The sequence below is a fragment of the Lissotriton helveticus genome, chromosome 4_1 (genome assembly GCF_964261635.1).
Source record: "Lissotriton helveticus chromosome 4_1, aLisHel1.1, whole genome shotgun sequence".
Lineage (NCBI taxonomy): Eukaryota > Metazoa > Chordata > Amphibia > Caudata > Salamandridae > Lissotriton > Lissotriton helveticus.
This window is the reverse complement of record NC_136063.1, coordinates 1,867,618,670-1,867,644,068: the sequence shown is the minus strand read 5'-3', so window position 1 is coordinate 1,867,644,068 and position 25,399 is coordinate 1,867,618,670. Positions and strand designations below refer to the sequence as shown.

The following is a 25,399-nucleotide window of genomic DNA, read 5'->3' as shown; positions in this document are numbered from 1 at the left end:
CAATAAGGGTACCTTGGGTCTACCTTAGGGGTGACTTACATGTAAGGAAAAGGAACGTTAGGGCCTGGCAAGTGAGCGCACTTACCAGGTTGACATGGCAGTTAAAAACTGCACGTGCAGACACTGCAGTGGTAAATCTGAAACAAATGTTAAGGTCTACTGTTGTGGGGGATACAATCAGTGCTGCAGGCCCACTCATAGCATTGGATTTACAGGCCCTGAGCACATACAGTGCACTTTACTATGGACTTACCAGTAAATCATACATGCCAATCATGGATAACCAATCAGAATTACAGTTTACACAGGGAGCACTTGCACTTTGGCACTGATCAGCAGTGGTAAAGAGCCCAGAGTACCTAAACCAGCAAACCCGAAATCCAGTGCACAGTCAAAAATACAGGAGGTAGATTCAAAAAAGTCAGGAGAAATTAGGCCAAGAATGCCAGGTCTAACAGACAATTGAAAAAAATATTGAAACAACTAAAACACTTTGGATGTATAAGCATGATCTTGTATCTTCCTTACATCTCAGTAGACAAAGCATTGCCCGCCTGTGACACTTACTCTCAGATGAACTCAAAGGAAAGAGATGCTGTGAATACACTGCAAATTATCTGTTACACCAGGTAGTAAAAGGAATCAATTTTCCTAAACTGTTTTCTCCCCTGATTCCAACATGCGTCAATGGCAAAGGCAGTAACATTCATGGTCACAACCAGCAAGTGCATGAGTGGTCTTTGATCAGGTGTGTACAACATAGGTCCAGGAGGTCTCATCTATGCCGATTTCTTTTTCAGGCAAATAAGTTTCACTGAATTAGATCATGCAAATCTATGAGAATTATTAGGAATGGATCCGTCCCTCTACAACCTAACAAGATACCCATGTCCTAGGCTGTACTTGCATCACTCATCTCAGGTTGTATATGTCTTAATGGCACATGGCAAATTCATCAGTGCCCGCAGGCAAAAAGTGTACATTAATATTCACTCACATGAACTAGCATTACCTGTCCCATTCACTAATGGTATTTAATGGCCCACTCAATAACCCAATGTAATGTCCTAGCAAAGTAACTAAAATGAATACCTCACCTTTTAAAGGCCTTACGATGTAACTAGCGTTATAGGCCCACGGTGTAACTAGCTGTAATGGTCTCACAGAGTGAGTAGCATTAATAATCTCACTCAGTGAAGAGAATTAAAGCCCACATCAATGCCCCCACACAGTAAATATTTTTTAATGGCTCCCCATGTTAACATGAAGTATTGATCTCACATCGTAATGAGCACACCTTTCCGAACTTTCTTGGCTCCACGAAATGCACCCGCACAGCAAGCAGCGTTCACACATCTCGGATCTGTTTATGGCCCCCATCACAGAATTCAGTATTGAAAGGCCTTGTGGACCCTACGCGCCACGAGATGCTGCGGGTGCTCACTGCATGCGAACGGTGGTCTTCTCATGAGAAGTTGCGTGGCTGCACCGCATAATGTTGTTCTGCGCTAGGTGATGCTCTGTAACTACATTAATCTATCTCTCTGACTGTTTTCCTATATCCTCGTTTCCACCCTCTCAACAATGTAAGTTTCACATTTCCTTTTCTAGTTTTATGTACAGTGCTTGGATGCCCCGAGGGCTAGGTTGGCGCTATATAACTACTACAAATAAATAAATACATATATCCCTGGCAAACTAGAAGGTCCTGTTGTTTAAGTCGATTGCTTCATTGGCATCACAGCTGTAGCAAGGATTCATTCAAGCTGTGTGAATCATTTTCAGAAAATGAACAACTGTGCAGGTGTTACTTTCCTTGCAATGGCGACGAGGAAACGTCTTCTCGAGTTGCCATGCATGCAGCCACAGGCATTTGTGGTGCAGCCCCTAGATGCGTATTGTGGATACCGAGGCACGTAAGGTGGTAGAAAGGCTCAGTGAGTTGATCACTTGTCGATGACATATGAGAGGGTCTGAAAGTCATGAGTTTGAATCCCTGCCAGCCGATGGGGTTTGCTGTCCTTCTGAGGTCGGCGAGTTGGGTGTGATTAAATGTGGCACTGGCGAGACGAGTTCCCTACAGTGTTTAAACGCAGCAGTAGTGAGGTGTGAGGAACAACCTACAACAAGTAATATTACCTGTTGCAACACGCAAATGCAATTGATGCAATGCCATCTTGTAGAGCCCCCAAATGCAGGAAGGACGTTTGTGTGTGTGACTCGTACCCCAAACGAGGTAGTGCACCTTCTTCATGTGATCCAGTTGCCCATCTGTCAAACCTGTTCAAAAGATCCAAAGATCCCACGGTGGCGCACCTGCTTCAAGTGATCCAGGGACAGTTATTCAGTGTACTGGCGAAGCATGTTTCACCCACACCAGCTCCCAACTGTAACGGGGGCAGAAGGAACACCACTTTCGGCTGTAATATGAACTGGGAGACAGGATACACTAGCCTTAAAAAACACGTGTGTGGCAGGAACGCCTGTGCCTCAGCTTCAAGGTGTATTGTAGGCCCTTGTGCACTGATTCCAATGTCTAAAGGTACTGGACACTCGCATGTACCTGCCCAAACTCCTCGAGTCCAGTCCTCCCCGCGGCGCGCCCAATGCCCCTGAAAGCAGACAGCATGTCCATGTCAGTCCTAGGCCTGCATCCTGCGACGGCGGGCGCTTAGCGCATCTCTGGGTGGAGCGAAAGTTTAAAGGGCCCTCCCTGCAATGTACAGGGAGGGCCCCGCCTCGGACTTACTCCGGAGCGCTCAGGCCTGAGTTCTGTGCTGTGGGGGGCACCCTGCAGCTCAGGGCCCCCCTGCAGCTCGCCCCCCCCCCCCCCCCGCACTGCGTGGGATGCAGGGGCCTGTGTTACGCCCCTGCCCCCCACTCCTCTGAATGTGACAACGTTGCACAATCGCACTTGTGTGCAGGAAGAATTAAGTTAGAGAACCTCGTCTTTGAAGTTTTACTCTATCATAATCTTCTCAAGCTTTAATTTTAATCCCTGGCGGCATTTCAATTACGCCGAAGTAATCAGAGTAATTTTGGTAATACATTGTTGCTCTTTGATGTGGAATTACTACTAATTATATGATTACTCAAGCTCGTGTAATTGTGAGTAATTTTGGAGGGAAAATCCTTGCGCAAGAGCACATTTAGTGAGCGAGAACGGCCACTCGTGCTCGCTATTCATCTTCCACTGCATTTAGCACTAGATTGAATAATGTGAGTTACGCCCACCTGTATTTAAAATGGCTGTAGAAACATTTTTGCACATTCATTTGTTTTCAAAATGTTATTTTTTCCAGAACAAATATCGCTGCCTTTTAGTATACATCTGATTGAGTATGTAGATATATTTTGTAAAGAATTGAGGGTACGCTAGCCAATGTTACCAGACACCTTTAAGGGGACTCATGTGCCTAAAGTGATAGAGCATGAGGGGCACACTTCTGGTTTGTTTGGTGATTTTGGGGGCATTTGTTAATAAGAAAAGAGAAACTCTTCTTTGCAGAATGCCTTCTACACTCCCCTAATTCTTACTGCTATGTGATGCTGCTCCTGCAAACAGTGTATATCATGCATTGAAGAATAATATACTTAGTAGCCAATAGCATGATGTTAAGAGAGCAACACCCATCTGAGCTCCTCCAAGCTGTTATTAATAAAGCCCCAAAGCAATGACTGAAGGGGGGGAACCAAACAAACAAATGGCTGAAGCGGTCTGAGCAAAAGCCCACTCTGTTTATTTTTAACAATAGGTTGTGCAGACAGCTGAACCTTTCAGGCCAAGCCTAAAAAGAGAAGGGAGTTAGTGATGAACAGGTGGGTTGAGAAAGTGGCACAGACTACAAAGTAGAATGACTAGGAAGGGAGAAAATGTTGAATATAAAGTGAAAAACAGCACATCGCACTGTCAGTGAGTGTGAGAAATTGGGTTGTTGTTTGAGAGGGGTGTGAGTCCTTCTCAAGCAACAGCCACAATCCTTGTCAGGGTGAGCCACAAAAGTCACTAAATTAACCTGTGCTTAACCCTCTGGTAGCTTGGCACAAGAAAAATCCCACTCCAATTCAGAAAAAAATATTAAACTTTGACACACTATTTGAGAAGAAAAAGACAAAAATCCAACCAGTGGAACCGGAGACATGCAATTTCATAGATTAAAGGTAAGTATAATGACCAAGTGCACAAAGCGCAACTCATAGGGATCTGGTTGTGCAAGATCGGGTGAGTCACAAGTTCCGGCCGAACCCGATGGAGCATGGCCAGATACAGGGACCAGGTTAGTCCGCTGAAAAAGCTACCTTCTAAAGTCCAGCACGAGGAGTCCAGTTCACGGTGGAGGAGGCTGCGAGGCACAGGGAGAGTGTTGTGGATGGTCAACAACCATCTACGACACCCGGTCTGCTCCTCACGCTAAAGCGCCAAATATCCGTATCCTTACTTGCCTTTCATGTCCAGCTCTCTGAGACTAAGCTCATGGGTCATTCTCCTCCTTGGCCAATTTCTTTTGCTCAGAGGCCCTGGAGACCTCCTCCTCTGAAGTTTTGTTAGCCACCTCCTCATTAGCTCACTTTTCTTCCAGGACCAATTTCTTCTCCTCAAGGGCACTTTATGGCATTAGCCTCCTCCTTGGCTGCTTCAAACTTTACTTAACTAGCTGCAATTTGAGCTGCCTTTCTGCCCTTCAGTGCTCTGGGGACAGAACATTGGACGACACAATGCTCCCTGCCAGGTCATGGGGCTCCCCATCTATTGTCAAGTCTTTCTCCTTCTCTCCAGGGTGCTGCAGCCCAGCAGGAACTGTGCCCAGATCCTCGTCTTACTCCTACATTGCCTCCTCCTACTCTGCTGTTTCTAGCAACTGAGGGGCCTCCTCCTAGTCCCTAAGGGCATTCTAAAGCTCCTTCTTTGGGGAGTTCCTTTTTTGCTGGAGCCCTTTCTCCGTGAAAATCCTCCGAGTTTAGCTACAGTGTAGCTCTCTAGGTTGCTGAGATCAAATTCCATAATGCCAAGTAGGGTCACAGGCACAGACAGACAGGTAGAAGTGAATTGAAATAGGGAAAAGCAAAAATGGCCTCCTGAGAATTAAAAAAATATCAAATTGGTATCAAATTATTTATAATGGGATTTGTGTGTTACAGAGGGTAGTAGGCAAAAGGTTTGGAGGAAAACCACACCAAGGGAGTCAGGTCTAACAGTGAGCAAAAAGTTGGCCGCACAAAGAAGAGAAAAAATAAACTGGTGAGAGGACCAGTCATTACAGGAAAGCAAACGTCACTATGAACTAATGGTATGAGGAAGAAAGGTGGCATGTGTCCACCAACATAGTCAAATTCACATGGTTAGAATCTCTGGGTACTTGTTTGAAGTGAAATGAAGACAAAGCAGGACCTGTGACAGTGGCACGGGTAAAGGTTGAGGAAAACATGTATTATGGTGATTAGTAGCAAGTAGACTATATAAAGAGTTTTAAAGAAAGGAAAGGAAAAAGTTAGCTATGCTGGCGAGTTATATGTCTTGCTCTTTTTCTGTTTTCGGAGGGTTACCGGCTTTTTTGTGTCTGTGCTGATCTTCCCATTAGTGCGAAAATTTAACTCAAACATTGGGTCGGAGATACTGTGAATATTTCACATGGTTTTATTTGTATTTTGTTTCTTTATTTTTGGAAAGTGAAAAGTCTCTGGCTTAAGTGGCCAATCTCCTACTGATACTAGGGGCAGGTGAAGTTCGCCTACAAAATAAAAATTTTTTAAAATAATATTAATTCGAGGTTTGTAAAGAATCCTTACATCGCTGAGTAAATTGAACTCACGTGACCCTATCTATTGTGCAGATTTTCAGCAGCTGGATGTCATGTCGGGAAAGTACTGGACATGAGGCGGTAGGAAACTAATCATCAATCGGGTATGGAGGTACTGCAGGGACAGAGCAAAAAACAAAGATGAAATAGCAGCTGAAGCATAGGTTCTTGAGTTCAGTGCAAAGAATATGTTTTCTTGAGAGAGTGGCTATCTTAGCAGGGAAGAGTAGCGGACTTGGGCTCTTCTTAGAAGGGAATGTGGTGGGAATCTTCAAAAACCGAAAACTGCGTTGGAGAAATGTATTCCTGCTACAAAAGCAACAGTTGCCCTTTCTACATTTTTAATATTTACAAGCCAAGTCTCACTCTATTGTAACCCTGTGAAGTTTAAAAAAGTGAAAAGTTGGCATGATCGACTGAAAGGCTTAAATGCAGGTAGTCCAGAGCTCCCATGGTGACTAAGATTACTGCGACATATCCTTATGAATCTGTTCTGTGATAGCCACTGAAACTCACCACTGTGCAGGTGATACGATTCTTTGTGGTTAGGTATCGCCCTTTGTAGAGGGCGACCCTAAGAATTCCTTCAGAAAAATATTTCCAAAGACATCCCCTGTTCTGATGCTGGAAGGACATGGAAGACCTATACCTAGAACATAAAACTACCTGGGAGGCATCCGACATCTGCAACAACCCCCACTGGAGTTCCCTAGTGAGTGTTGCAAAACTGATGATGCTGGTGTCCCAGTAGTGTAATGCTGGTGTTTCTGAGATTTGTACCACTGGAAATCTATTGGCAAAGACCACTCCCTTCTAAACCTGTGACCAGTGCTGATGGGCCATGATTCCTGAGGACTTAGTGGAGTCTTTTGCCTAGTGTGGGTATTGCTGGGAGCCAGCAGAGCCACAACATTTACCGCAACTGACTGCTGTTTAGGTGAAGGCTGAACATTAGGCTTCTTCTCAATTCGCCAAACTTAGACAATACATCAAGGATACTTGCATCTTACGATTAGAAAAAAGCCCTGTTATTATCTCAATGCAATAATTGTGTCCACCATATTCAGAAGGAGGTTAGAAATTTCATATTTTGAATGCTACTGTTGAGTGGCTACTTTGCAGCATTTAATTGGTTAGCTGGAAAGCAATTCAATGGCCTCATTCTACATAATAATTCAACAGTGCCTTGGGATATAATGGTCTTCTATCTATTGAGATGAGATGAGTTTAGTAATCTAGGGTTATGCCATGCTTAGCTGGGGTGCTTTGAATTTATTGAGGAGTGACATATTCAGTTTTATAATAGGATTTGATGTTTTGGATACTTGAGCCTTTAAAGGTAACACAGCAAGGAGCTTTTAGTTAAATAGTTCTCCGTGGGAAAGGGACCCCCAGACCATTTGCAAGAAGAAGGTAGGCGTATGATAGATGAACAGCTCCAAGGCAAAGTGATGTAACATTGACATCAGTTCCTCCAGTTTTTAAGCCTAAGCCTCTTATTCGATAATGGCAGCTGATAATTACAATGGCATGGGCTTTTTGATCTACTGCCCTCCTGGGCCCGCCATTGATTTTATCTCTAGTCTAGAGGAGAAAATGATACAACCAGCACTTTGTTACAATAATTTGATAGTTTTAGGTGACTTTAACCTACAATTTGACGATCACATTAACTGTGAAGCTCAATTCTTGCAACAAGAACTAGTCGCTCTTCAGTTAAGACTCAAGTCCACTCTCCCAATACACCAACATGGCCCTATATTAGACCCTATTATTACTAATTGTTTAGGGCTAGATATTGAATCATCGATTGCAGTCACATGGTCTGACCACCATCTTGTTGCTTTCACTATTTCTCTAGCTAAAATCCCCCCTATAGCTACTCCAGGACGAAGCACCCCTCATAGGAGATTGTCCAGATTTAGCTCGGCGAGTTTTATCCATGCCCTCCAGCAGAGTCGTCCTCAACTGGGCAAGGATATTAATGGGGCATGTAGCTCAGTGGATAAGTGGATTACGAAAGAACTGTATGTAGTAGCCCCCTGGACGCCCTTGTAGATGGACTAAATCAGCAGCATTGTTTAATGAAGCTGTAAGAACAGCACAACAATCTTGTAAGCATCTAGAACGCATATGGAAGATAGATTTCTCAAACCAGAATAAGACTGCCTACAAGCTGCATTTAAAGCACCACCACTCTCTTATCAAAAAAACATGGGCTGCCCACTATAATGAGAGAATAGAACAGGCAGAGAACTATTCTGAGGAGTTAGTTGCAATCCTTAAAGATTTGTCCTTGCTTGAGAGAACTGTGGCGCTTGCTACCAGCTCATGTTATGTTATGTTATGTTATAAAATATTTTATTACGCGCTCTGCTACTACAGAGTATCCTGGCGCGATATGTAACATTAAACAGAGCCAATCCAAGAGAAGAGAAAGAGAACTAGGTACTGAGGTTAAAAAGATGGGTTTTTAACCCTTTCTTGAATCCCGTCAATGTGGCTGATGTTCGCAAAGAAAACGGCAGGGCATTCCAAGACCGCGCTGTTTGGACAGAAATAGACTGACCACCCAGTCTCGCGTATCTGACTTTGGGCATGGACATCAGACGGAGATTGGCCGATCGGAGAGCACGACGAGGAGTGTAAAAAGTAAACCTCTTGTGCAAATATTGTGGTCCTTGTTGGTGCAAGGCCCGAAAGGCCAGGACCAATGATTTAAACACAATGCGATGGGCCACTGGGAGCCAGTGAAGCTTTCGAAGATGGGCATGTGCACTAGTTCTTCTCGGGAGATGGAACAAAAGTCGCACGGCCGCATTCTGAATGATCTGCATTCCATTTATAAGATATTTGGGGAGACCACTGAAGAGAGCATTGGCATAATCCAGCCTTGACAGGATCAGGGCGCGCAAAACAGTCTCTTTCGCTTCCCTCTGGAGAAGCGGAAGAAACCTCTTAAGTGACTTGAGGGTCATAAAACAGGTCGCAGTGAGTTTTTTTAAGTGAGCTTCAAACTTAAGATCCTGTCCGAACCATACCCCCAAATTTTTGGCCGGGCCTCCGAGAGAGCTGGGACAAGCAAAGTCGGTCGGCCAAATAAGATCCCTAAAATTGGCCGGAAAATTGCCATAAAATAACAACTCTGACTTGTCCTCGTTGCACTTAAGCTGAGCTGAGACAAGCCACCGAAAGACATATGACAGACAGGAACAGACGACTCGGGCATCTAAGCAGTCCTTAGGCCAAGTAAACAGCAACTGCGTGTCGTCGGCATACGCCATTATTTTGGCTCCCCACTGCTCAGCCAGATAGATCAACGGGGTCATATAGACGTTGAACAGCAGAGGGCTTAGCGTCGAGCCCTGCGGCACCCCGGTAGTGAGCTTCTTGGGTGACGAGGCATATGGAGGCATCCATACTTGCTGCGTCCGCTCTAACAGAAACGAAGACAGCCAGGCCAAAACCGCACCCGACAGCCCCACCTCTGCCAGTCTTGTCAGCAGCTGAGCATGGGGTACCGTATCAAAGGCGGCAGATAGGTCCAGCAAAACCAGGACCGCTCTGCCGCCTCCGTCCAGACACTCCCTAATGGCCTCATCTGAGTTATGTAACCAGATCGCGAATTTCTTTGCCGAGGAGATAGTAAAAATATATGATTTTTCCGGTTCAGGCTCGTAATGGGATGCTCTGCCAAACTGAGAGGACCTCTGTGGAAGGGACCAACTCCATCTCTAAATTCTATCCACCCTCACTAGAAAATCTAAAAGGGGTAGCTTTAAGCATTAAATCTGGCTCTCCCACAGACCTAGCTACACCTAAGATTATGAGAGAAGACCTGGACATAATAATGCCTTACAGCAGCTTCTCGATCTCTCCTTTTCTGGGGGTAGGGTTCCAAATATATGGAGGCAGGCCATTGTTCTCCCTCTTAAGAAAAAGCCAGGAGCTGACTCAAGTCAGCTGGAGAACTTACGCACTATTTTGGTTCTGCGCTATTATTCTAAAAGAGCAGAAAAGGTGGTGAATACACAACTGGTTGCACATATTTGTCAAAATCTACTCCATCCCACAAAATCGGGCTTCAGATCCATGTACTCTACGGAAACTGCACTGCTCCTTGCTACGGAGACAATTCCCAGACGTGTGGGCGAGGGTCAGACTGTTGCTTTGGTCCTATTGATCCTTAGTGCTGCTTTTGATACAGTATGCCACAAACTGCTTTTACAACGTCTCCGAAACCGCACCAAAAGTGGATGGCTTCTTTCTTGCAGGACCAGAGCTTCCAGGTTACACAATGCCCATATATATCCAAAAGCATAGCTCTGTCTCAAGGGGTTCCTCAAGGCTCCATTTTGAGCTAAACTCTTTTTAAACTGTCCATTGCACTCTTGGAAGAGATTGTGGAAAGGCAAAGTGTCATCATTGTGTCATATGCAGATGACACGCAACTTGTTGTCTCTGTCACATGACTCTGAAGTAGCAGCCACCAAGTTTTCTTCCTGCCTGCATGACTTGGCGTCCTGGATGACAAATAACTGCCTTAAATTAAATGGTAGCAAAACAGAGATCTTAGTGGTGGGGAAATCCCCCTCCAGTTGGTCATCGGCATGGTGGCCACTGACTTTGGGTCCTACCCCTACCCCAAGACAACAGTTTTAATACCTAGGAGTCTGGTTGGACCCCACTCTTTCTATTGAGGCACATATCAGAAAGGTGGCAGGGAAGTGCTTTGGAATCCTTGGAATGTTAAGGAAAACTCTGGACGTTCTCCTCACCCCAGCTAGGAAAGCCCTAGTCCACGCTTTGGTAACATCACAATTGGACTACGTAAACATTATATATCTGGGAGCAACAAAAATATGCCTTCACATGCTGCAATGTTTTCAGAATGCGGCGGCTCGCTTAGTTCTGAAGCTCCCTAGGAGTGCGTCCACTGGGAAGGCTCTTGATGACTTGCACTGGCTGCTGGTTAAGAAAAGAATTCTTTTTAAAGCCTTATGCATCAGTCATCGAAACCTGCAGGGCAAAGGTCCAAGTTATCCTCCTGACTTACTCGCCCCTTATAACCCTACTCGCCATCTCAGATAAACATGTACCTATCTGGTCAAAGTTCCTAAAGTCCAAAATGTAAGAGTGGGCACACGCTTGTTCAGTTATCTGGTGGCCAAAAATTGAAACGCACTTCCTCTCTCTCTCCGTGCTGAACCATCGGAGACTAGCTTCCCAAAAAACTGAAAATCTGGCTTTTCCAGGTATAGGTCCTTTTTTTCTTTCTCCTCTTCCATAAAGTTAGTCTCAGTGCGGTTACACACCTGCTGGTGTTATAAGGCGCTTTATAAGTGATAATATTATTATTATTATTATTAATTGTGGTTCCTTAAAAAATGAGGAGTCATGATCCTAAAGTGCCAGAAACCCATGAGATGAATGATGGGAACATGTCCCTAAGGTCACTAAACATAGGAATCAAGTAGCTTAGCTCTTTAGCATACAAACAGACCAAAATCCGGCCCATCAGCCATCAACGTGCATCTGAAATTAGAGGAGGAATTAATAAATACTTGACTGCTATATAAAAAATGGATGACAATGTAGATAGGTAAAGAGTCTCCTTGTGGATCAGGATCCCAAACGGAGACGCCCCTTCCTCTCTACTTCCATTATAATATGTGTCAATACGTAGAAAGATAGAAAAATTGTCTTTATCTCCCTCACTCATTTCATTCCCCTCAAATCCTCCAACCACCACAATTTGACCTCCTTCAAGTCACTTTCTATCTCACTCCTAGCTTGACCATCGCCCATACATGTAGGTGCCACACAGAAGCCACCTTCTTCGCCCCTACCATACCTCCTGGTGACTGCTCTCTAATACTTATCTTCATCCACTCATTCATCAAGACTGATTTCCAATTATTTTGGTTTAACTTCTCCCCAAAAATGATTCTCCTATATCACCATACCTTGCTTCTTATACCTGATCATCACTTTCCACTGTTGACCAAATATTTATCTTTAACAACATCAACCCATTCAAGAAAGCCCCCAAATGGTCAAATACTTAGAATTCCTTGTCATTTAACTCTTCTTCAAGATTCAACTGAAACTTAGATTTTCCTGTTAGAATATGGTTAGTCTGTTTTAAAATTTTGAAACTCATTAATATAAAATGGAGTCCAATGCTAAAAAATACACTTTCTCAAAGAAAACTACGTACATTCAGCGGATCCTGTTCAAAATATTTAGTCACCAAAAATTAGGGATGTAATGTATCGGAGCTCAATAACATTGTGTTCCGAAGTCTGTCCTTTCTGCTTCACAGAGGGAAATAGAAAAAAAAATACAGTGCTGTACTTAACACAAAGAAAACCTAAATGTAGACACTCCTTGTGAATAAAAGATGTGCTCCATTTATTCGGCGCATCCCAGCAATATTCCAAAATAGGTCTTAAGATTCAGACTTACAAAGCTTTCACGCTAAAAGACCTCTGAAAACACCTCTTTCTATTAGTAAATAGCCGTGCAGCAGTGGGGTCTTGAATCCCCCTTTCTAGCAGAATCAGTGGGGAGGCTACTGAGTCCAGTGAGTTCGTAAGCTGTGTATCACTACAATGAAGAATAGCACTCGATGAGCCACTTCTGTTTCCTCTCCCCATACCTTTTCAAGTAAATATCATCGAAGGTGAATAATGCTACAACAGAACTGAGACTCAGCCTATGGACTGCCACATGAGCTAACAACAAGAAAGGAAGAACAGAAACAAAACAGGGACAACTACAAGAAGAAAGGCAAATAGAAAGAGTGAGTGTGAGAAAGTGCCATCTTTCTTGCATGGTATGCCCCCACTTTTTGCTGAATTGCTGATGTGCTTTATTTGAGTGTGCCCTGGGCTCCTGCCAATCAGGTGCCCAGGGCCTGTGTTCCTTCCCTAAAAACTGTGTTGAAACTAAAACCCAATTGGCAATCTCTGGCCACATGTCAGCCCTTGGTAAATGGTATTCTAGGTACCCAGGGCATTGTGACCAGAGAAGACCCCTGAGGGCTGCAGCACTTATTGTGCCACCCTTAGGGGCCCTGTATCTTGACACACACACCCTGCCTTTGCTGACTAAGTGACTGAGTGAGTGAGTGAGTGCAGAACTAAACCGAGAGTCAACATAGCACACATCCCTGTGTGCCATGCACACAAACCCACTGCCCTGGCATACCTCAGTCACCCCTATAGCTGGGTGCACTATGCCAGTGGTGTGGGCACAGGTGCATGAGCCCTGTGCCCCTACAGTACCCAGGACCATTCCTGGGCACTGTAAGTGCAGTGTTGTCATTAACAATATATGGTGCTGGGAGGTCGTCATTACGAACTCCACAGCACCATAATGGCTACACTGAAGACTGACAAGTTTGATATCAAACTGCTCAGCACATTAAACCCACACTGATGCCAGTGTGGGATGTAATGTAAAATTTTAGAGATGCCCCCTGAAACCTAACCTACAATCCAGGTCTTGTCTGAGAGGCTGTCTAGGCTGCCAAACAGCAGACATTTTGCTGGACCCCTGGGTGGAGAGCACCCCGCTCTCCTGGGCCTGCAACAATTTATTTATTTAGAGAGTTTTATATAGCGCTACTGGACCCGGTGATATCAGAGCGCTTTACAAGGTCGGTAAACATACAAGAAATAGTTCAGTGTGTGTAAAAATCATGAAAGATATAAAAGGATTACATTTGCATGGATAGGAGGTAGCATATAACGACATAAGCATCATAACAATATTCAAGGAGGGTAAGAGAGGGTGGGGAGTATAGAGAGTCAGAGCGATATCGGATGAAAAACAGGAGGAGAGGAGGTAAGAGAGAAAGGGAAAGGGGGTAGGGTGAGAGGATAGCAGGGGAGAGGAGTGTGTATAGTGATCGAGTCATAGACGTTAGGGGCCCCAATATTTGTTGAGAAGAAGTGATTTGACCCTTTTTTTGAAGAGAGTGTAGGAGGGGTTGCAGCGGAGATCTTTGGGGAGAGAGTTCCAAATCGTGGTGGCGTTACCAGAGAAAGTACGGGTTTGGGTTTTTTGGCATTTGAGTTTGGGTGGGATTAGGGCAAGGGAGTTAGTGCTTCTAAGGGATCTAGAGCACCCAGCTTCATGTAATTTGTCAGCAAGATAAGAGGGTAAATTTAGGTGAAGGGCTTTATACCTGATACATGCAATCTTGTATGTGGATCTTCTTTCGATTGGGAGCCAGTTAAGGTTTTTAAGGACAGGAGAGATGTGGTCAAATTTTTTACAATCGGCGATAAGTCTGGCGGCGAGGTTGAGCACACATTTAATCGGTGCCAGGTGGATTTTAGGGGTGCCAGCGAGTGTTGCGTTGCCATAGTCAATTTTTGACAGGACAAGTGATTGGACAATGATTTTAAAGTCATCAGCTGGGATAAAAGGTTTCAGTTTTTTGAGGTGATGAAGGGTGAAAAGGGCACTTTTGGCAGAATTTTTAATGTGTGGGATGAGATTCAGGTTTAGATCAATGCTGATGCCTAGGGATTTGACAGAGTTAGAGGTGGAGAGGGGGCAGTTAAGAGCTGTGATATCATTGACCCAGAGTTGCATAGGGAGAGAGTTTCTCTTGGGACTAAAAAGGATGATTTCGTTTTTTTTAGGATTCAGTTTGAGATGATTGAGGTTGAACCAAGTTTGAATTTTATTCAAAGTGTCGTTGAGGTGAAGGATGTCATTGTGGGATTTGATCGTGTAGTAAAGTTGGGTATCATCGGCATAAAGGTGGTAGCATATTTTTGCTTGTTTGAGAATGAGGGTAAGTGGTTCCATGAACAGATTGAAAAGGGTGGGGGAGAGGATAGAGCCTTGTGGAACTCCAAGTGAGACCGGTTGAGGTTTGGAGAGGCATTGACTGAGCTCAATTTGTTGGGATCTGTTTTGAAGGAATGAGGAGAACCATTTGAGTACAGTGCCCTCGAGACCAAAGCGAATTTTAAGGGTGTTGAGAAGGGTGGGATGGTGGACAGTATCGAATGCAGCCGAGAGGTCAAGGAGGATAAGTAGAGAGGATTCACCTCTATCTAGAGAGCGGTGAATGTCGTCTGTAATATTGAGCATGGCCGTTTCAGTACTGCATCCTTTTCTGAATCCTGATTGGAACATGTCCAGGAGATTTAAAGAGATGATATGGTTATCTAGCTGGGAAAGAACACATTTTTCCAGGGCTTTTGAGAGGAAAGGAAGGTTAGAGATGGGGCGTAGGTTGTTGAGGTCATTGGGGTCGGCAGAGGCGTTTTTGAGGATGGGGGAGATTTGACCAATCTGTAGGGAGGATGGGACGCAACCCGTGGAAAGAGAGGAGTTGATGATATTAGTCCAAAGCGGGGCAATGATGTGTTTGAGTTCTTGGACCAGGTGAGAGGGAAGAGGGTCTTTAGTGTGAGAGGATGGTTTGAGTTTAGAGATGATGTTAGTGACAGCTGTTTCTGAGACGGGGAGAATTTGCTCCAGGAGGCATTATTTTTAGCTTGGTGGAGTAAGAGAGTGGAGATTGGGGGGGGGGGCTGTGAGTGGTTGGGAGTGGTCTTGAAACGGGAGAGGAGGGTGAGTTAGGGCTACGAGTGTTAGTGAGGGGGTGATGTATGAAGAGAGGTTGAGGGGATAGGGGGGTTGAGGCGAAGGAAAGTTCGATCGTGTTGACTTTGTTAGAGAAGAAGCTGGCTATTTTTTCACATGTTTCAATAGTGGCAAGTATTTTTGGGGGGCCTGAAGAGGTTTGTTTTTTAACAATGTTAAAGAGTTCTCTGGGGCGGTTTCGGGCATGATTAAGCTGCGTTCGAAGATAGGAGGCTTTTTCAGTGAAGATGTGTTTTTTGTATTGGGCCCTAGCGTTTCTCAGAAGCACCAAATTGCCAGTGGTGGGATGATTTCTCCAGGTGCGTTTAGATTGCCTAAGTGCTCGTCTTTCTTTGTTAAGGTCCAAGTTAAACCAGGTTTTTGGAGGGAAGTTTTTTTCTTGTTTGAATTTGATAGGGGCAATTTGATCAAGGGCTTCGAGAATAGAGTTGTTGTAGTGTTTGGTAAGGTCGTTTGTGCTATGGGAGAGAGGGGGGAGTAGTAAGCGAGATTTAATAGTGGATTCCAATTCACCCGGCGGAATAAGGTGAAGTTTACGAGTAGGTTTCAGTGGTAAGCTGCCTGTGGGGATCGGGTGTATGGTGTGGCCATTTAAGTTGAAGAGGATAAGGTGATGGTCGGACCAGTCTACTGGAAGGATTTTTGAGAAGGAGGCGAGGTCCTTGCTAGTCAGGATAGCATCAAGGATGGCACCTTTGATGTGAGTTGGGGATTGGCAGAGTTGGGTCAGGTCGGTCATGTCCATGATATTGTTAAATCGGGAGACAGCAGGGTCGTCACTTTTGTTCCAGTGGATGTTGTAGTACACTAGAAAGGCATTTTTAGAGTGGGGGAGTGAAGCTAGAGAGATGAGATCGGACATCTCTTCAGTAAAGGAGATAGAGTTTCCAGGAGGGTGATAGATAGTGTGAAACCTAATGGCGGGGAAGCCTGGGGTATTGATATCAGCGCAGAGATATTCAAAAGTGGATGGGTCGTTCAGTTGGACAAGCGAGAGATTAAGATTATCTTTGAGGATAATGGCAAGGCCCACTCCTATTTGTTTACATCTATCTTTTTTAATGAAGAGATAACCAGGGAGGATCAGTAAGTCTAGAATCGGAGTGGAATGGGGGTTAAGCCAGGTTTCAGTAAGGAATGCTATGTCTATGTTTTCACTGAGAATGGTTTCGGCGATCTCAGTTGCGTGGCAGGAGGCGGATCGGCAGTTAATTAGCATGCATGATAGTGGGGTGGAGTTGGGTAATTGGGATGGGGACAGGGGGGTATGGGTTTTAGTTGCTGTGGGAGTCTAGGAGATGACGGGAGAAGGGGTAGTCTACTTGAACCTAGGATAACTGGGATAGAGGAATGAGGGCTAGGGGGAGTACGAGGGTAAGAGTCTGTGGGAGATGCAAGAGAGCTGGAAAGGGAGTTGAATTCCTCGGATTGAGGGCGAGTGTCATGAGGTAGAGGGGGGAGTGTTGGCACTGAGGGCATGGGCGTTTTTGGTGAGTTCAGTGGGAATGGATGAGGTATTGAGGTTCCGAGGGCGGGTAGGGCATGGAGGAGTGTTGGTGTTAGTGCTATCGCAAGGAGATGTGTTGGTGGTGGTAACAGCATAAGTGCAAGGAGGACCGTTCTTGGGGGGATTAAGAGTAGAGGAGTTGGTGTGTGATGATAAGGGGGTGGCGAATAGCAACGGGACCAACGTGTGATTCTGGTTAGAGGGGTGGGCTTTAGTGAGGAGTGAGATATCAGTTCTGAGAGAGTTTAGATCAGTGACAAGGGACATCAGGAGAAGTTCAACATTAAGGAGTGATTGTGTGAGCTGTGAGGAGTGGAGAGGATCGATGGAATTGGGGAGGCAAGAGGGGTTAGCGTAATCATGGGGACGTAGATTGATGAGCGGAAGGGAAGGATAGCCTGGAGGGGTCTGCTGTGCGATGAGATCATTTTTGGGGAGAAGGGGGGCATAGAGGGTCGGTGTGGGAGGGGAATAAGTAGTGGGTGGAGGGTGGGGTGGGGAGACAGTAAGGGTTAGTGTATCCGGAGTATTATGGGGTATATGGGATATATGTGAGACAGAGGGGGTAAAAGAGGGAGTGGTCAGATGGAGAGGTGTGGGTGAAAATGAGGGGGAGACGAGGGACATTTGGAGAGGTGGAAGGGGAGAGAGTGCATCAGAGAGTGAGGAGAAGTGGGAATTAGAGGGCGAAAGGGGAATGGAGGAGCATTGGCTAATGGACTGAGGGGTGATCGAGGCAGGGACGTTAGGTGGTATAGAGTCTGAATAAAGGATAGAGGTAGGGACGGAAGCCAGGGAGGCCAATTGAGGGCTGGAAGGGGGTGCAGGGGTGGATTGGGTGTTGGAGATAGCGATGAAGTTGAGGGCTGGGGTAGTCGTAAGAATTTGGGAATTGATATCGTAGATAGGAGGGGTAGAGCGTATGTTTGGGAGAGGCTGTAGGGGGGAGAGAGATACCATGATTTGTGAAGGAGCCAGGAGTTGGGGTGTGTCAAGGAGAGGAGAAGTGGGGGCGGGGGAAGAGAAGAGAGGTGCAGTGTCAAGTTGCTGGGGGGGTGAGAGGGAAAGGTTCGAGGGCTGTGAGAGGAGTTGGGATAGCGCATTAAAGTGAAGTTCAAAGAAGAGGAGGTGATTTTCAGACGCTTGGATGAGGATGTTTCCAGATTTGAAGATGGAGATGTCTACTTGACCCAAGAAAGAGGAAGAAGGAGTCGTGAATAGTTTGTGACCATAAGGAATCTTGCAGAAGACAGTGATAGGGAGGTATCGTAGGAAAAGGCTTTTCCATCTCAAAGGGCGCTTGGAGAAGAAGATGAGATTGGTGACAATAGAGGAGTTAAGGGTATTGTGGTGGTCAGCAAATAAGATTTCGGGGTGGAGATATAGAAGTTTGCGTTTAAAGATTTTTTTCCCATGTTCCGAGAGATGGGGAGGGTATAGGATAGACCAGGAGTTGGGGCCTAGTTTTGAGATGGGTGAGGATGAGGTAGAAGGGGGATAAGTGAGGGGAGGCATGGTAGGAAGAGTAGGGAGAGAGTGTGGAAAGAGGGGAGAAAACAAAGATAGCACCGGTAGGGGGTGTGGAATAATCAGTCGACAATTTCTGTAGGATCAACTCTGATAGTAGTAAGTTGATGAAAAATAAACCACATATAAGGGGAAGATGGAGCACATCAAAATATATAGTACGAAAAAATCAAAATGAATAGACAATAGAATAAAGAAGACATGAAGAAGGTGGATCAACACACAATGCACACAATCAATATTTAAATATAGCATATAGGGCAGATATAGTATATATGATTAAAATAGTGCATGTCATAATAGAGGGATATCATGTCCGTGGTAGTAACAGGGCTCGACAAATACGAAAAATGGTACTAGTCCTGCAGGTCTAGTACCATGGAAAATCCCCTCGACCTGACTGCAACCCACTTGACCTCCGTCTCTGAAAACGGAGCAAAAGTGACAAGATAACAAGATTTAAAGGCATCTTTATTGCTCATTCCCTTTATGAGCAATAAAAATGCCTTTAAATCATGTTATCTTGTCACTTTTGCTCTGTTTTCGAAGACAGAGGACAAAAGTTAGTTTGACTTCCTACTCGCCCGAAAGGGCGAGTAGGACCTAAAAATAGCTCGTCCTCATCCATTCTCCCTCGCAAATGCGAGCGGGCGAGTGGATTTGTCGAGCCCTGTAGTAAGCTGGTACGAAAGAAAACAGTAAGCTAAGGCAAAAATGGCAGTGAGGCATATGCATATGTGAAGAACAATGAGCTTCTCAGATCACATAGCGCGAACTAGACAAGATAAACAAATAGTAGAATATAGAGGACATAATGCAGATGGAGCACTTTACAATGAACAGAATCAATCAGTAAAATAAAGGCATATATGGCAAGTAAAGCATATAACGAGTAGGGTAACAGAGTCAGCAGTGAAATATGACATATATGGTAGATAAAGCATATAAAGAGCAGAGTATGGAGTGCATGAAGACGCTAGCGCATTAAAACATGGAGAGTGAAAGAGAGGTGAATGCGTGTGAGATTAAGCCAAAAATACCATCAGAAAAATAGAGAGCGGAAGGGAAGGGGGGGCAGAGTTGTATATATCCAAAGCAGAGAGCAACTGTAGGAAGTAGGGGTGTGAACATGCAGAGGAGCATAAAAATGCACATCCTGGTCGAGGTGCTAAGTCTCCTCCCCCAGGATGGGCAGGGGGAAGCTTCAAAGGCATACCGCCTTTGTGAGCTTCTCTAGGCCACTTGCTGTACTCAGCAACTGGCCCCCACTGGTTCTGACCCTGACTATGGCTGGAAGACTGGCGGGAAAACCTGCGTGAGGAAAGGAGGTGTGCCAGCCTGTGCCAACTCCACCCCTCAGGTGGGAGAGGCGAGGTGAAGCACAACTCCAGGCTCCGGCCATCTTGAGGATTAAGAGCCCTGCCCAATCAGAGATAGGCTCCTGCCCCCCTCCCACAGGAGAGGAGCAGGATAGGGGGTGTACTCACCCCAGGACAGGGACCTATTGGTCCCTTCTGTTCCGCTACCTGTAACACCCCTGAATTTAGTATTTAGGGGCACCCTGAACCTTCCTTCTTCACATCCCGATTTCGAAACAAGAAAGAAGACAAAGCAGATTTGCAGTGCAGCTGCTAACAAGAGGACGACACCAAATAACTTGGCCCCAGCCCTTCAGGCCTATTGATCCTTGAACATGCTCCTGCTCCTGCTAAATCCCGGCGTCTCCTGCGGACAGCAACCTCGATAACCCCGGAGGACCTGCCTGCCTGGACCCTCTTAGAGACTGGGAATCCCATGAGCAGTGGTTCTGCTCAAACAGCAATACCCCTGGTGCCAGCCAGGAACCGCAAATCCAGCACACTCTGCACCCGCCGAGCCCAACCTGTCCCCGAGTGGACAAAGACCCTGAGAACGTCCCCCTGGCGATTATGACCTGGAACCCAGTGCCCAAGGACCCTCCTCGACGACACCTGCAGCCTCAAAACTAGGGACCCATCCAACTGAGACCAGCAGAGGGTAAGATTTCCCAATGTCAAAAGACACCCCTGCACCCGGCGCCCTCCGGCCCCCTGTGCCCAACTCAGGGGTGCCTACCTACCCTCCAAGATCCCAACTTACCCCTCGAAGTGTTGGTCGCTCCTGAAGATCCTCCGTCCCCGAGCCTGCAGCCTTTGTTCACTTTCCAAGATCTACATTGAATAATATTGAGCGCCCAATGGCTCAAGAGCACCCTGCACCCGGCCGCCCGAGTGCCCCGGCAGTGCAACCTTTGTCCTCATCTACTTCCCCATTTGCCCTGAGCAACTGACCAGGAGCCCAGCTCCCACAGCCACGTGGCCTGCTAGCCAGAAGCCACCAACCGCAGGCCCCCTGCCTCTCATTGGATAACATTGGGCCTAACTACCTCTGCACCCGGCTGCCCCTGTGCCGCTGAGGGTGTAACAACTGTACCTACCTGACCCTGGGAGACCCCCGAGTCTATGCCTAGAACCTTAACTCTGCTAGTCGAGTACTTACCCAAAAGCCGAAAACTCACTTTCCTTTCCATTGACTGGTTTCACTTGAAAATTCTTTTAAGTGTGGAGTTCTGGAACTTTAAAATATTCATCAAAAATCAGCCGAACAACAAATTTCAATTTACTCACCTGTTATCAGGAGAGAACCCAGTGCTGCATCTTTTAGCCCAGCACTGACCCTGAAAAGTAACTTTAACCGTACTTACCAGTATCTTGAATTTCCTTCCATAGGAACCCATTGTCTGGCTTTCATCAGAAAAGTTTCTAAGTGTTGATTTTTAGAAACTACAAATATTCCTTAAAAATCGCCTGTTTAACTTAAACACATTCTTTCAACTGTTTACATGAGATGCACCAGTTCTGGATCCTGGATCCAGGATCCAACACTGAGTAAGAAAAAGTAATTATAACACTACTTAACTGCTAAGTGAATTTCCTCCCATAGGATAACATTGGTGAGTCTATGTGAAAAAGTTTCAAAGTGTCAACTTTTAAAATACAATAATATTCCTTAAAAATTACTACTGTAACCAAAACACTTTTACTTAACTGGTTACAGTGAATGTCCCAGGACTGAATCTAGGATCCAGTCCTGTGGTTAGAAAAGTAATCTACAAAGTAACTAATTGCATTTAACTAGAAATTCCCATTGAGCTCAATGTTGCATTGTGTTTGAAATTGTGTTGCATATTGCAACAGCTGTAGCTTTTGTAATCAAAAAGTATATTGCCTATTTGAGTATTTAACTAAAGTAATTCATTCTGAGAAAGTATATTTTGATACCTTGTTGGTTCTAAAATAAAACAACTATATCTTTTGATACAAAACAATTGGACTAGAGTTCAGTTCTTGAGTGTGTGAGACCATTTGCTGACTGAGTGTGTACAACAAATGCTTTACACTCTCCTCTGATACTGCCATACTGCTCGACCAAGCTACCACTTCAGAGAGTAAGGTTATATCTAACTTTAGCCTCTGCCATACCTCTGGGGACTGTGGACCTTACTTTGGTCCAGTATATACAGAGCCACTTTCTTACAGTGAGCCAGAGAGAGAAATGTAAGAAAAAATAAGTAATGAGGGGAGAAAAGGAAGATGGGTAAACAGAAAGGGGAAAAGAGGAGGAGAAAGGTAGAAAGTTAAGGTGAAAGCAAAAAAACGTGAACGAAACAAAGGAAAGTTGGAAGGAAGGGTGAGAGGAAATGCAAAATAAATAAGTGAAAAGAAGTTTGGAAGTAAGTGTGAAAGAAAAGTAGGAAGGGTGAAGCGATGAAAGTATGGAAACTTGGAAGGGTTCAAGGATGAATGGGTGAAATGATTTGTGGATGGGTGTTGTGATCTTGCTTCCTTTATTCAGAAGCTGTTTACCCTTTATTCTAAACATGTATTTACTTAACAGTGTGGAATGTTAATTAAGCATTGGTTATGTTGTTATGGAGGTCCCTGTAAGTTCCAGGGAGTGGCAGTTGCCGCTGGCTGGAAGTGGGAGCATCACGTACGGAGAAATGTATCCTCAAATACAGAAGTTTTCATCAAACATGAGGGACTAGACCCTGAGATTACAACATAATTTTGGCGACAAGAGGCCAGCCAAGTGGTCTGTACCTCTCCCCTGTGATTACAACAATTGAATGGGGAAAGCGTGTGTGAAAGAAAAGATGAGTGGATGGATAGACCGGTGGATGTTGACAAGGGGAAATTATGGATAATGGAAGAGTAAAAGAATGCATGGTTGAAAGCATAGATGATGGAAGGGTTAAACTATTAATTGAAACATGAGTCAGTGACAGAATGGATGAATTGCTACATGGAAGGACTGATAGATGAATGGATGAAAGAATGGATGGATGATAAAATGTAAAAATGGTAGGGCAAATGGGGAATGAATCAGTAGATCAATGGATCAATGATTGGATTGGTGGCTGGAGAAGGGTGAAAGGATGAATGGATAAATAAAAGCTAGGAAAGGTGAAAGCATGGTTAAGTGAACAGATGGACTGATGAATGGAAAGAGAGCTGGATAGGCTGATTGGTGAAAAAGGATGAATGGATGGGTAGATGGGGTAATGACGATTGATAGAAAGGTGGAAAATAGATTGGTGGAGAGAGGGAAGCATTGAGTGGTGGTTCCTCCATTTGGGCGGAGGAGCATGGCCCCCATGCTGCAAGAGCAGCAGAGATGGAAAACAAAATGGTACTAAATAAATTCATTTTGTTATCAGTTTTATTTTTCACTGCTGCTCTCATCCCGAGCCAGGAGCCAGGTTGCGGTGGGACCCTTACTGCTGATTTGGAGCAGGTGAGGAGTGGTGTCCACTCCTGTTTAAAGTGTGCATGTCACTTTGACCGGCTGTCTAGCAACTGCCAGCCTGACGTGCACTTTAAACCTCGCCAACCCGAGCTGTCTTAGACAGTTTGGTGACAGAAGGCACAGGCCCCCACGGCCTAAAAGAGCGCTGAGCCAGCCATCTCCAGCCAATCCTGGTGCTTCTCTCATGCTACTTCACATTGTCAGCAGCATGAGAGCAGCGTCTGGAGTGGAAGATGGGAGTTGGCTGAGGCTTCGGGACTCGCGCTGGGACTGCCAAAGAGGAGAACACCGAAAATGCGTGGATAAGTAAGAATTTGTTTTGTTTTACTATTACTTTTTTGACACACTAAGAGTCACTGTGAGAAACTCACACTGCCTTCAGCCTCAATTTCAGAGCTCTCAATCATGGCCCATTATAAATAAAACACTGTTAACGAGCCATGATTGAGAGCCTTGGCATCAAGCCTAAAGGCATAATTGTTTTATCACAGTGCCTTTCACTGATTTAAAACATTTACTTCGCTCTGGCACCCCCATCCTTCTAAATATCACCACCTGCCACTGGAAGCATTATCGAATGATGAACAGATGGATGTATGGGTGAAAGTATGCATAGAGGACAAATAGGTGGGTTAATGAAAATATGAAAGAATTGATAGAATGTTGAATGGAAGAATGACAGAAGGATGAAAGATTGATATACACATCTTTGGAAGGAGGATGGACTACTGAAGGGAACTCTTCTAGGAAGTGTCAGGCTCACTCACTTTGCTAATTCGTTAAAATTAGATCTACAGACTGAAAAGGGGAATATTCTATTTTCTGGCTATCTATTGGATGAATGAATGGATAAATGGATGGATGGTGAGTGAACGGTGTGTTAAAGTATGAAAGGGTGGATGGATGAATTAATGGGGGAAGCATGGTGTTAAATCTAAGGTTCTCACCTTACATATTCCCTGTTTCTCTGACTCTGATGTTCAGCTAGTGGGAGTAGAAGGTAGATTGATGGATGTACTGACAAAGTGCTGCAATATGTCGGGACTCTGCACATTCCCTTCTCTTTCGAGAGCAGCGTATGTGATGCGAATATGTCAGGCATGGCTTTGTACATCGAGTGCTTCAATCAGTGTATTCACCTTTTGATCTGTTTGAGCTAAAAACAAATGTCTAGCACGTGCTGCAAAATCATACTTATGAAGGAAACACTGCAGCCATGGAATCACACTCCCAAATGGCCATGCCTTTAGCGCTAAAAAAAAGAGCTGCCAAGCCCAAATCCCTCTACTTTAGTCTGATATTTCAGCTCCTTGTCTGAAATTCCATATGACCCAAAGAAAGCCTAAGCTCGCTTATCCTCAATGTCCTCAAGCAAACCACACACAAATATAAAATATTTCAGATGCACACTTCGATTCTTCCAGTAGGAGAAACCCATTATACCCAACAGAAACACCATACAACTACTGATAGTCATGCTGCATTTTCTCCAGCACACTACTCACTCTCTCCTCTAATTCACTGATCAGTGTGGAATGTTAGTTAAGCATTGGTGCTGTTGTCATGGAGGTCCGTCTAAGCTCCAGGGAGTGACAGTTGCGCGGGCTGAAGGTAGGAGTATCACGTATGGAGAACTGTATCCTCAAATAAAGAAGCTTTCATCAACCATGAGAGCGTGGACCCTGGGATTACAACATAATTTTGCCTACGAGAGGCCAGCCAAGTGGTCTGTACCTCTCCCCTGTGATTAGAACAATGGAATGGTGAAAGGGCAGATTGATGCATGGATAGACAGGTGGATGGTGACAAGGGGGAATGATGGATAATGGAAGAGTAAAAGAATGGATGATTAGCAACCCCTTCATCGGTAATTCCACTGCAGCTTTAATGATCATTTTATAAGTGCGATGGAATATGCTCAGTTCTTCTCATCTCTTGACCAACATGCCTTACCCATATAAAGAACGCTGCTCTTGAGACAAGACTAGATAGCACTACTAACAGAGGTCAAACAAGTGATCATATTTCGGGATGTTTTTAAGAGAGACATGAGCTGTAAAGCTGCAGAGTGCTGTACAGAAATGGAGATACATAAAATGGCTCACCC

At 45.0% G+C, this 25,399-nt stretch overlaps 2 long non-coding RNA genes across 2 annotated transcripts in view; one reads left to right on the top strand and one right to left on the bottom strand.

The window, feature by feature from the left end:
• LOC144829406 (uncharacterized) overlaps positions 1 to 25,399 on the bottom strand; it is a 121,704-nt gene that overhangs the window by 82,732 nt on the left and 13,573 nt on the right. The window lies entirely within an intron of this gene.
• LOC144829405 (uncharacterized) overlaps positions 1 to 25,399 on the top strand; it is a 125,656-nt gene that overhangs the window by 91,094 nt on the left and 9,163 nt on the right. The gene's annotated exons all lie outside the window — the stretch shown is intronic.